Raw genomic sequence first — 11285 nt, forward strand, 5'->3', positions numbered from 1 at the left:
CCCGACATCAGCGATCATCCATTACTAACATTTAGCCTTATTGCTTCCACCTTGAAGTGTGCCATGAAGAGTAAAATTATTTAGTACTACAACAAACTAATTTTGATGTTGTACAGAGGTAACTAATTCTATTTATTGAGGTGCATTTTAGTGATTTTAATATTCGTTATATGAAATTGGAACATGTTTGTGACCGAGGTAGACCGACTAACGACGCCATGCGTTCGAGTCTGCGCAATCACTTTACATCTGCACGAACATTGGCACACCACACATAATAAAAAATTACCTAACAGAAAGAAACGGCTTTATTGTTCTGTTGAACTCTCAATCTGAAAAACGCAAAGAACCGTATTTTTTTCTAAAGCTCTGTCTACGATGTTAAAAACGAACGTGGGTAAACTTGGGGATGTTGGAAACCCACAGTCTCACAGCTTTATTCCTAACGACTCCGTCTAGTTAAACCAATCAATCTGTCCGTTCTGCAAGCGCTTTGAATGACTTTTTTGCTAACATTCGGTTTCTCCTATTTCAAACAGCTCTTCACCTGTGATAAGCCATCATAATTAAATAGTCATGCTTGCTTTTTAATTGTACACATACCTGGAGTACCTGCTCTGATCGAATCACTAAAAAGGCCCTGTTCCATGGGATACGACTCAATCAGTTCAAATTTATTACTAAAAAAACGACCGTTTTGTTAGCTCCATATTTCTGTCCAAGCTATTTCAGAAATATCTCCCTACACATACCCTGCCCAATAAATGAAAGTATAAAGACGTGTTTCCACACCACAAAATCGTCACCAAATAATTCTCTAATTACCGATCCGGTTCGCTCACTGGCATCGCTTGTAAGCTGCTTGAACACATTATAGTAAACAACTTAGCTTTAATTCCACGAGTCGAAGTCAGTTTTCTATTCCTCAGACCATGGTTTAAAAAAAAAACACTTTATTGGGAAAGACACCCTTCCCTTCTAAACTATACACCGTGCTGTAGAGATTTCATAAATTCTTTTTCCACCGCCCTTTCTTTCTACGCACCACCGAATATTTCCCTCTCTTGTTTGATTGCGTCATCTCTTCCATTATAAGTTTAATACCTTCCCATAGCAAGCCCAGGGTAATACTTGTTGGTGATTTTAACATATCTAGAAATAATTGGAACACGCTTAGATATTCTCATTACAATCATTACAGAGAGCACAAATGCAGCCTGTTTTTGGATTTCCAGTCCTGTTACCTTCGGCAGCATAACTTGATCGCCAATTCGTCGGGTAACCTTTGCCTCTCGAACGCTCAATTTGTATATGCCGCTCCTTCTGACATTTCTCTTGTGCGTACTAATACGTTTCACCCGTCACCATAGGCGGAAAGTTCTCATTCTTCCTCGCGACTGAAGAGGTCACGCACCCGAGCCGCATTCTTCGCTCGCGCACGCGAGATTGAAGCGCTGTTCGCCGTTCACCTTAACACGCTTTCACTTATACTGAGCCTCACGGCGACGGCGACGGCAGAAATGCGCCTGGAGTGTCCATTTAATTGTGATCGCAATAAAAAGTCGCCGTGATGCAAGTTGAGAAAGCTCACAGTTTGTTAGGGCGGGAACTGCCCTGCGCCAGGCTTTCTCTGCAACGGGAACGTGTATGGTGAATACCGTGCGCCCTCCGCTACAGAGCGTCCCGAGAAGGCACAAAAGACAATCCTCGCTGTCCAAGCAGGGGATGCGTAGTAGAGGAAAGCATTACTTAAGTGGTCACTCTAATAAGGAGTAAAGTTTAGCTTCATCTGCACTTTTGCTGGACTTGCCAGCGGGCTGCCAAAAATACCCACTTCCAGAAGGGGGGGGGGGGGGCAAGTGATAAACTTTGCCCCCCTACTTTTGACAAGGGGGGTACGAGAAATGCCTTCCCTGTGTGTGTGTGCGTGCGTGCGTGTGTGTGCGTGTGTGTGTGTGTGTGTGTGTGTGTGTGTGTGTGTGTGTGTGTGTGTGTGTGTGTGTGTGTGTGTTTTATTTCGGCAGCCGGGAAGGGAAAGAAGAGAGGGTATTCTCTCCGATCAATTTTTTTAATTGCTCGTTTTCGCTTGTAAAGCTTCCAATTATCTACGCTTACACAATCATAACGATTGAATGCGTTAACGAATAGAGTTGTTGTTTGAAAAGATGTGAAGAAGCATTAAAAATTGTTTTCTGTAAACTTCTGCATTGGCATTGGTTTTAAGTTTAATTAAATACAAGGACCAACTTTGCAGAAAAACCAAAGAAATTTCGGTGCTTTCCCAAGATATCAAACCTTACCAGTGAACAGGAAGTTGGCCCCAGTGGCAGTGCCAATGATCTTCCGTATGTCTATTATACCGTGTATACACACACAATCTATGAAACAATTTTTGAAGCTCCTTCTTAATACGTTACAATACTTAAGTAGTAAGCTGTTTCTGCTCCTGATGCAACACAGAATCCCGTGTATACACGCTGGTTTAAAAGCAATTTTTGAACGTCCTTGTTAATATGTAAAAAGGTATTATTAATAAGTTGTTTCTGCTCCCGGTGCAATGCAGAATCCCGTGCATACACAATGTCTATAAAAAAAATTTAACCTGCTTCTTCATATGTGAAAAGGCATTTGTAATGCACCTGTTCGCATTCACCCGTGCTTTAGAGTAGTTGTAGAGCCAGTATAGTACGCAGTCTCCGAACGCGGAAATGCCTAAGCAAAAATCATCCCACATGTATTACATCAAAGCGAAGCGTATATTCCAATGTTCTGTTTTATAGGTTTCCCACAGAACCAGTGGGACGAAAGAGGAAGCTTTAGCTCGAGCCCGACTACGATGCCACCTATCCAAATACATGTAAAACGGAGAAAGGCTATTATAAAAGAAAACCATTGGACCGATTTGAATGAAATTTGTTGCATTTACTAGAAAAAGTTATATTCTAGTGACTGGAAGAAGGAAATCTTTTTACTTAGGGCATGTAATTTTTCTCAAAAATTGGCGAGTATCGCAACGTTGAAAAAAAAATAGAAGCCCGAAGTTCATGATTTCGTAACTCAGTATCAAAAACAGACATTAAATTTCTGTCAGCTGCTTAAGTCAAAGCATCTAAAGCGAGTAAATTAGACGACTAAGTTTTCAATTTATGTGAACGTGTTACAATGTTTGCCATGCTTATGCAATGCTTATGCAAAGGTCTATTTGTGAAGTAGTGTTCAGGGAGGTATACAATATATAAAGTTGGCCCGCCGTAGATGTATTATTAGTTGCAGTTTACAGAATCGCAATATGCTTTTCCATTGCTGAGGTGGAGTTGTAAAGATAGCTTGGTTTTTGAAATTTCGCAGTTGCGACAAATTTTTGTGAAAGTTTTGGCGCCTAAAAAAATGAGTTCACTCATTGCAATTACTAAATTTTATATTTTCCTTTCAAATTCAAGAAACCTCATCAAATCATGTGCAACGGAAGCTAAGTAAACAATTTCTCATTCCCATGTATTGGACAGGTACCCCCAAAATAAAGCTTCCTCGTAAGCTTCTTTTTAAACTTTGTTTGTAGAGCAATACGTGTGATGCATAAAACACCAATTTTAAATTTCTTTTTGCAATGTCAGGATAGGGAAACTATTGGTACTATACCGGCCTAATTGAATGTTTGTTAAAATACACTGAAAATCTATTTTAAGATATAGAAACTATTTATTCAGCGGCAATAGCGATTTGCATGACTTGTGATGTCGAAGTAAAACAACAAAAGTTCGCTGTTCAACTGCGTAATTCCCGTTTTACATTCACTGAGCTATCTTAAAGCTATGTTATTGTTATTTTACTACGTGAAGTCCGACATAAGGATAGGTCGCAGCTAGGCGACATTAAAACCTTTATCGTTCATTTTCACCCCGGGTCAATTCTGCGCTCCAATCGCTTAGGAGTTTACGGCGAAGCTGTATATGGCTAGGTCCTGGAAAAAAAAAATTGCGTGCGTCGATCGAGCCGGGTAGAACGAGAATTTAGTGCCCTTCCTCTCCGTCTTACGGACGCGCGTTCTTTCTTCGGGCAGGCAAGTGGCCACCAATCGTAGTGCCTCGCTCCATCCTGCGGGCGTGAGCCCTGGCGAAACGGAGCCGCGGGTAGGGGAAAGAAGGACGGGGGAGGAGGAGGGGACGAACTGTCGATTGTTATCTCGCTCGCTCGTTCGTGGGGGGGAAGGGCTGGGAAAGGGCGCGCGCACTTGGGCTAGCGAGCATCGCCCTAGCGACGTTATCAGCAGTTGGTACTTGCCACGGGCAAGACGCGCGTGGTGCGCTCTGAGGAAGAATGACGCGCCCTCAAGGAGCCACAACGGGAACGAAAACGTGAATGGGCGCGAAAGAGACGAGAAGCCGCCGCCGCCGAACTCGTATGCAGCGGCCTACGAGTCCGGACACTCGAGTAGGTGCCGTGCAGACGGAAGATAGGAGCGAAGGTCGCGACGGTACACGTCCCTCCGGCTACGTCCAAAGGAGACGTGGAGACCTCTCCAATAGACGCCTTCGGTTGAATATCATCCCTCGAAGACAAGTCGATCGTCATAGTGGGAGACATTAACGTCGACCTAGTGCTCCCCGTCGGCAAGTGGATTGTGTCCTTCCTGGTGGAACGGTTTGGAATTGAGTGATGCGCGACCACGTGCATCACTGCCACGTACCATCACTGCCTTGACACGTGCCGACCACGTCTCACCGGTCGTGTGTGGATTTAGCCTTTGGTAAGAACGTGTCTAGCACAGCAGTACAACCGATCGCGGTGTTCAACAGCGACCACTAAGCTATGGCCACTGTGGCAACAAATGAGACGAAATATAGACGATAACAACCACAAAGCTACGTGTATGTGTGTTTGTTCAATCGATACAGCAATAACCATATAAATCAATATACTTGTCCATATAGTCATCCCAATACAGCTTCGCTGGTTATCCTTGTTCACAGAGTGCAAGGGAACCAATATTTTTTTATTAAATTCATAGTTATCACGCCAACTAATTTAGGTAACTTCAAAACGAAACAAGAAAGTACTTTCCCGTGCACAGCAAGTTATGTAAACACATCAGTGTATTTGACCTTTTCTTCCGAAATTCGTGTCACTCGCAAAATGCTCATAGATGTTGGGAAAGTTTACTGCAGTCACCGCTATTCAAACTCAGCTACAAAACAGCACACCTCATCAAGAAGCGTTTCAAGTAAAATGTGCAGACTAACCCTTGCCAAAAAAAAGTGAAGCCGTAAGCCGGAATTAAGAGGAAGGCCCAGTGGTACCAACACTACGCCTTCTGTCTCTAAGTAGAGAAGAGAAGTATGTAGTGGCTACCTGCCGCAGTACTCAATACCTATAATTTACACTATAAAGTAAAAATGTTCTTAGCAAATAGGCATTATTATCATCCCCGAGTGAAACATCCTCAACACATATCATTCAATGGACTTAAGCATGACTGTCGGAGTATGTCCGGGAAACCAAGATTTTCTATAATGCTGTTGTAATGAAGAAAGGTGGAGAATGGCATACCGATCATCATCAAGAACAGAGGGCACGAGACCGGCGTTCGAAGACCACCATCTTGCTCTCCGCGCTCACTGTTCCGAGCTACCGCCCGTTTGTTGGACTCGCTCAATAAACATCTTTACATTTGGTGGATCGTGCTGGGTACGCACATCGTCGGCACCCTGGAACTCCGATCCCGCACGTTGCACTCGACCATGCAAGCTGACGCAGCCCAACAGCCGCCACCTCTCCCGGCCGCCGTTTGTCCCGGCCCCGTTCGCCAGCGAGACCCCCCGGTATTTTCGGGTACGGAAGACCAGGACGTCGAGGACTGGCTGTCGTCCTACGAAAAAGTTAGTGGACCCAACAAGTGGGATGACGCTACTAAGTTGAGTACCGCGAACTTTTACTTGGCTGGCGTGGCGAAGCTGTGGTATACGAACCACGAATCGGAATTTGAAAACTGGTCTGCTTTCAAGGAGGCAATATCTGCCGTTTTCGGTCGCCCTGCCGTGCGGAAGTTACGCGCCGAGCAACGGCTGCGCACACGGGCACAGGAACCGAATGAAACATTTACCGCCTATATTGAGGACGTACTCGATCTCTGCAGGCGCGCCGATGCCTCAATGAGCGAAAGTGCCAAAATACAGCACATCATGAAGGGCGTCGACGACGATGTCTTTCAGATGCTTCTTGCGAAGTCTCCTGGCACAGTGTCTGAAGTGGTAACTCTGTGCCACAGCTACGACGAGTTGAGAAGGCAGCGGGCTCTCACCCGACGTTCATCTCAGACGTACAATCAACCGCTCGCTGCACTGGACATCATGCCTGCCCAGCCATACCTTATCGCACAAATGAAAGAATTTGTGCGTGAGGAGGTGGCCCGTCAGTTGTCTCTCCTGCCGTTTGCTCAGCGTCAGGAGCTCCCACAACAGCAGCAACTGCAGCGACCAATCCCGTTGGCTCCCGTGCTTCGACACGTCATTCAAGAGCAGATTTCCGAGGCCATGCCGGTGCCCATTCAGCAGCAACCTGTCGCCGCGCCTCTTAGTTACGCTGAGGTAGTAAAGCGGCAGCAGCTTCAACAGCCCTCACCACCCCATGGTGTGTCGTATGCTGCAGCCCCGATTCAGCCGTCCGTGACATGGTCTGCTCCCATCCCTGCAAATCCCTGGCGAACGCGCGACAACCGGCCGATCTGTTTTGCGTGCGGTGGCCCTGGTCATATCGCCCGATTCTGCCGCCGTCGCGCGCCAGGATATTCAGACGCCCGTTCACCGAACTACATAGATCGTCCCCGCTCTCGTTATGAAGATCCGGGTCCCAAACCAAGCACGTCTTCACGTGACTATCCGCAACCTACGTCTCGTCGCTCACCTTCACCCCGTCGCCGCTCCTTGTCGCCCATGCGTCGTCGACCAGCCCCTGAAAATGAGGGAAACTAGCCTCCGCAGTTCGTGAGGCAAGAACTGCGCTGTCGAAATGCTCAAGTCCTCGAACTTTGCCGTCGAATATTGTCGAAGTTTTCGTAGAAGGCATCCGTGCATATGCTCTTGTCGATACCGGTGCTGCCGTTTCTGTTATAGACGCCACACTTTGCCGCAAGCTTCGGAAGGTGACCACGCCTCTTGAGATGATGCCCTTACGTACAGCGAATGGAGACCCTGTTCGGCCTATAGCTGCCTGCACTGCTCGACTTATTATAGCTAAAGAACACTACATTGTCGAGCTTATCGTCCTTTCCTCTTGCTCGCACGACATTATACTTGGCTGGGACTTTCTATCGTATAATCACGCCGTTATTGATTGTGCCAGATCTGAACTTGAGCTCTTCCCCTTGTGTGACGAGTCCTACTACCCCGCTCATCAAGCCGCACACAAAATAGTCGTCACAGAAGACACAGAAATTCCGCCGACAGCAGCTGTTTTGCTCCCCGTATTCTGCAACAGCATATGTGATGAAGCTGCATTCTTTGAACCATCATGCCTTCTAAATCGGAAGCCACTTCTTTTGCCTTATTCGACCCTCTCTATTTCGAATGGAACAAGCGCTCTCTGCCTCACAAATCCTCTTCCATATCCCATCAGACTGCTTAAAGGTGAATCCCTTGGATGCGTGCAACCCATTGATGTCGGCCAAATTTTTTCCGTGCAGCAAGATTCAGCTCGACGCGACCTCGACGTCATCAGTGCTCTTACCCCTTCTGATGTTCCAGCTGCTGACCTATTCGATTCGTCCATCGCAGACGGACTGTCCCCATTTGAACGCACTGCTCTTCTCCAGCTGCTCTACCAGTTCCGCGACTCCTTCGATGTTGCCCAACGTGCCCTTGGCCGAACTTCTACCATTGTTCACAACATCGACACCGGCTCCAACTCGCCAGTGCGACAACGCCCTTACCGCGTCTCCACCGCGGAACGTCAAGTTATTACCGACCAGGTTGACGATATGCTTAAACGCGACGTTATTCGCCCTTCACAAAGCCCGTGGGCATCCCCTGTGGTTCTCGTTAAAAAAAAGGATGGATCGATTCGCTTCTGCGTGGATTACCGGCGCCTAAACAAGGTCACTCGAAAAGACGTGTACCCTTTACCCAGAATTGACGATGCCCTTGATTGCCTACAAGGTGCCGAGTTTTTTTCGTCGTTAGACTTGCGTTCCGGGTATTGGCAGGTACCTTTAGCAGAGGCCGACCGTTCAAAGACAGCCTTCGTCACGCCTGACGGTCTATATGAATTCAATGCCATGCCCTTCGGCCTCTGCAATGCGCCTGCCACCTTCGAACGCATGATGGACTCGGTTCTGCGGGGTTTGAAGTGGCACATGTGTCTCTGCTATCTCGACGACATTGTTGTCTTTGCGCCAGATTTCGCAACCCATCTAGAACGCCTCAACCATGTCCTGACGTGTCTGAAAACCGCTCAGCTGCAACTAAATCTCAAGAAGTGCCGTTTTGCTGCGCGAAAACTTACAATTCTTGGTCACGTTGTATCAAAGGATGGTGTGCTTCCGGACCCAGCTAAATTACGTGCCGTGACTGACTTCCCCAAACCGACGACTCTAAAGCAGTTACGAAGCTTCATAGGGTTATGTTCCTACTTTCGTCGGTTTGTGCGCAACTTCGCCTCTATAATTGCGCCTTTGACCCAACTACTAAGCAGCGCCTCCAATATCTCGTCATGGTCTTCTGAGTGTGACCAAGCCTTCTCCACCCTTCGCCGTCTCCTGACGTCACCACCTATACTGCGCCACTACGATCCTACGGCCGCAACTGAGGTGCACACAGACGCCAGCGGTGTCGGCCTCGGTGCTGTTCTCGCGCAACGAAAGCCTGGGTTCGCAGAGTATGTCGTCGCATACGCCAGCAGAACGCTCACCAAGGCTGAATCAAACTATAGCGTCACCGAGAAAGAATGCTTGGCAATAGTCTGGGCGCTTGTCAAGTTCCGCCCTTACTTATATGGCCGCACGTTTGATGTAGTTACGGACCATCATGCATTATGTTGGTTGTCTTCGTTGAAGGATCCGTCAGGTCGCCTTGCCCGCTGGGCTCTTCGACTTCAAGAGTTTGACATCCGCGTTATATATCGTTCCGGACGCAAGCATGCCGATGCTGATGCACTGTCGCGGTCCCCACTATCCACCGAAACTGCGTCCATATCCACTATAGACCTTCCATTGTCAGCTCTTGACGTCGCCACCGTCTCCTCTGCACAGCGCCACGATCCCTGGATCGCTTCGCTTCTTGACATTTTATCCGGGGCACCCACTCTTTCGACCACTCGAACTCTGCGACGCCAAGCTTCGCACTTCAGCATCCGTGATGGCCTCTTGTACCGGCGCAACTACTCGCCAGATGGTAGGAAGTGGCTCCTAGTTATCCCTCGAGCGCTTCGCTCTACAATCTGCGCTTCCTTTCACTCCGACCCGCAGTGTGCTCACGGTGGTGTCTTCAAGACCTATGAACGCTTACGGAAAAGGTACTACTGGCGCGGAATGTTTCGCTTTGTCCGCAAGTTCATTCGCGGCTGCCACGAGTGTCAGCGACGAAAAAAACCACCGCATCCTACCGCAGGTTCATTGCAGCCCCTTCCATGCCCAGAACGCCCATTCGACCGCGTTGGAATTGACCTTTATGGACCTTTACCTTTGACCACGGCCGGAAACCGATGGGCTATCATTGCTGTCGACCACCTTACACGATACGCCGAAACCGCTGCTCTTCCCACGGCGTCAGCACAGGACGTCGCCTCTTTCATCCTGAGGCGTTTTGTGCTTCGGCATGGTCCTCCTCGCGAACTCCTCAGTGACCGTGGCCGCGTATTTCTCTCCGATGCAATTCAAGCACTTCTCCACCAGTGCAAAATTGTACATCGGACGTGTACTGCCTACCACCCTCAGACGAACGGTCTCACTGAGCGGTTTAATCGGACTCTGGGCGACATGCTTGCGACACATGTTGCATCTGATCAATCAAACTGGGACCTGGTCCTCCCATTTGCGACATACGCGTATAACACCGCTACGCAAGTCACAACCGGGTTTTCCCCCTTCTTCCTTTTGTACGGTCGCCAGCCGACGCACACTATCGACACGTTGCTGCCATACGCACCAGATACCTCAGAGTGCACGCCCGTGTCAGCAGCGGCCCGTTACGCTGAAGATTGCCGACAACTAGCCAAGCGCTTTACTACAGCCGACCAACAACGCCAGAAAAACGCCCGCGATGATGATCACTCTCCGGCCGCAACATTCGCTCCTGGAGCACTTGTGTGGCTGCTTGTACCGCCCTGCGCCCCTGGCTTGTCGTCCAAACTGCTCCCAAATTATCATGGTCCCTACCGCATCGTCGAGCGTACTTCCCCCGTAAACTATGTCATTGAGCCTCTTACGCTGCAAGGCGACCGTCGTCGACGTGGACGTGATGTTGTTCACGTAAACCGCCTCAAGCCGTACTTCGACCCTCTTGTACCCACCTGTTAGATCGCCAGGATGGCTCCACCTTTCTCGACGGGGGCAATTGTAATGAAGAAAGGTGGAGAATGGCATACCGATCATCATCAAGAACAGAGGGCACGAGACCGGCGTTCGAAGACCACCATCTTGCTCTCCGCGCTCACTGTTCCGAGCTACCGCCCGTTTGTTGGACTCGCTCAATAAACATCTTTACACTGTTAATATTTTTATATACCGCTTTGATTGAATAGAGGAATGAGTGGAACACTTCTCCTCATCCTTACTTTAAGTGATTATCAGGAAGAATGAGGTCGGAGAACGCTCTCTTGAAGTAGCACCTTTTGTTCCATCTTTGCGTGCATACACACTCAACCTGATTTGAAAATTGCTTAGGCTATCTTGAGTTTTGGTCATCCGGGAATAATTACTGGTGTATGCTATCGCCCTCCTTCCTCATTCAATAATTATGGCCATAAATTACCTGACGTAGTTATGATGGGTACACAAAGTTTCGCGCAACACCCTTTTATCTATTTGGTGACGTTACCTTCCAAACGTATTGTGGAATAATTATGCATCTAGTCTGCCCTAGTTTTCAATGCAGCCCAAGGATATTTAGATGTAGGTTCTGCGTTCAGGTATACTCAGCTCGTAGAAGAACGATGAACAGCTTCTAGTTTTTCGAACACGCATGATTTCATCATAATGAATCAAACTGAATTAGGTTCCCTTGATGCGTGTGCACCCGACATCAGCGATCATCCATTACTAACTTTTAGCCTTATAGCTTCAACGTCGAAGTGTC

Source organism: Dermacentor albipictus, chromosome 2, assembly GCF_038994185.2.
Source record: "Dermacentor albipictus isolate Rhodes 1998 colony chromosome 2, USDA_Dalb.pri_finalv2, whole genome shotgun sequence".
NCBI classification, from domain to species: domain Eukaryota; kingdom Metazoa; phylum Arthropoda; class Arachnida; order Ixodida; family Ixodidae; genus Dermacentor; species Dermacentor albipictus.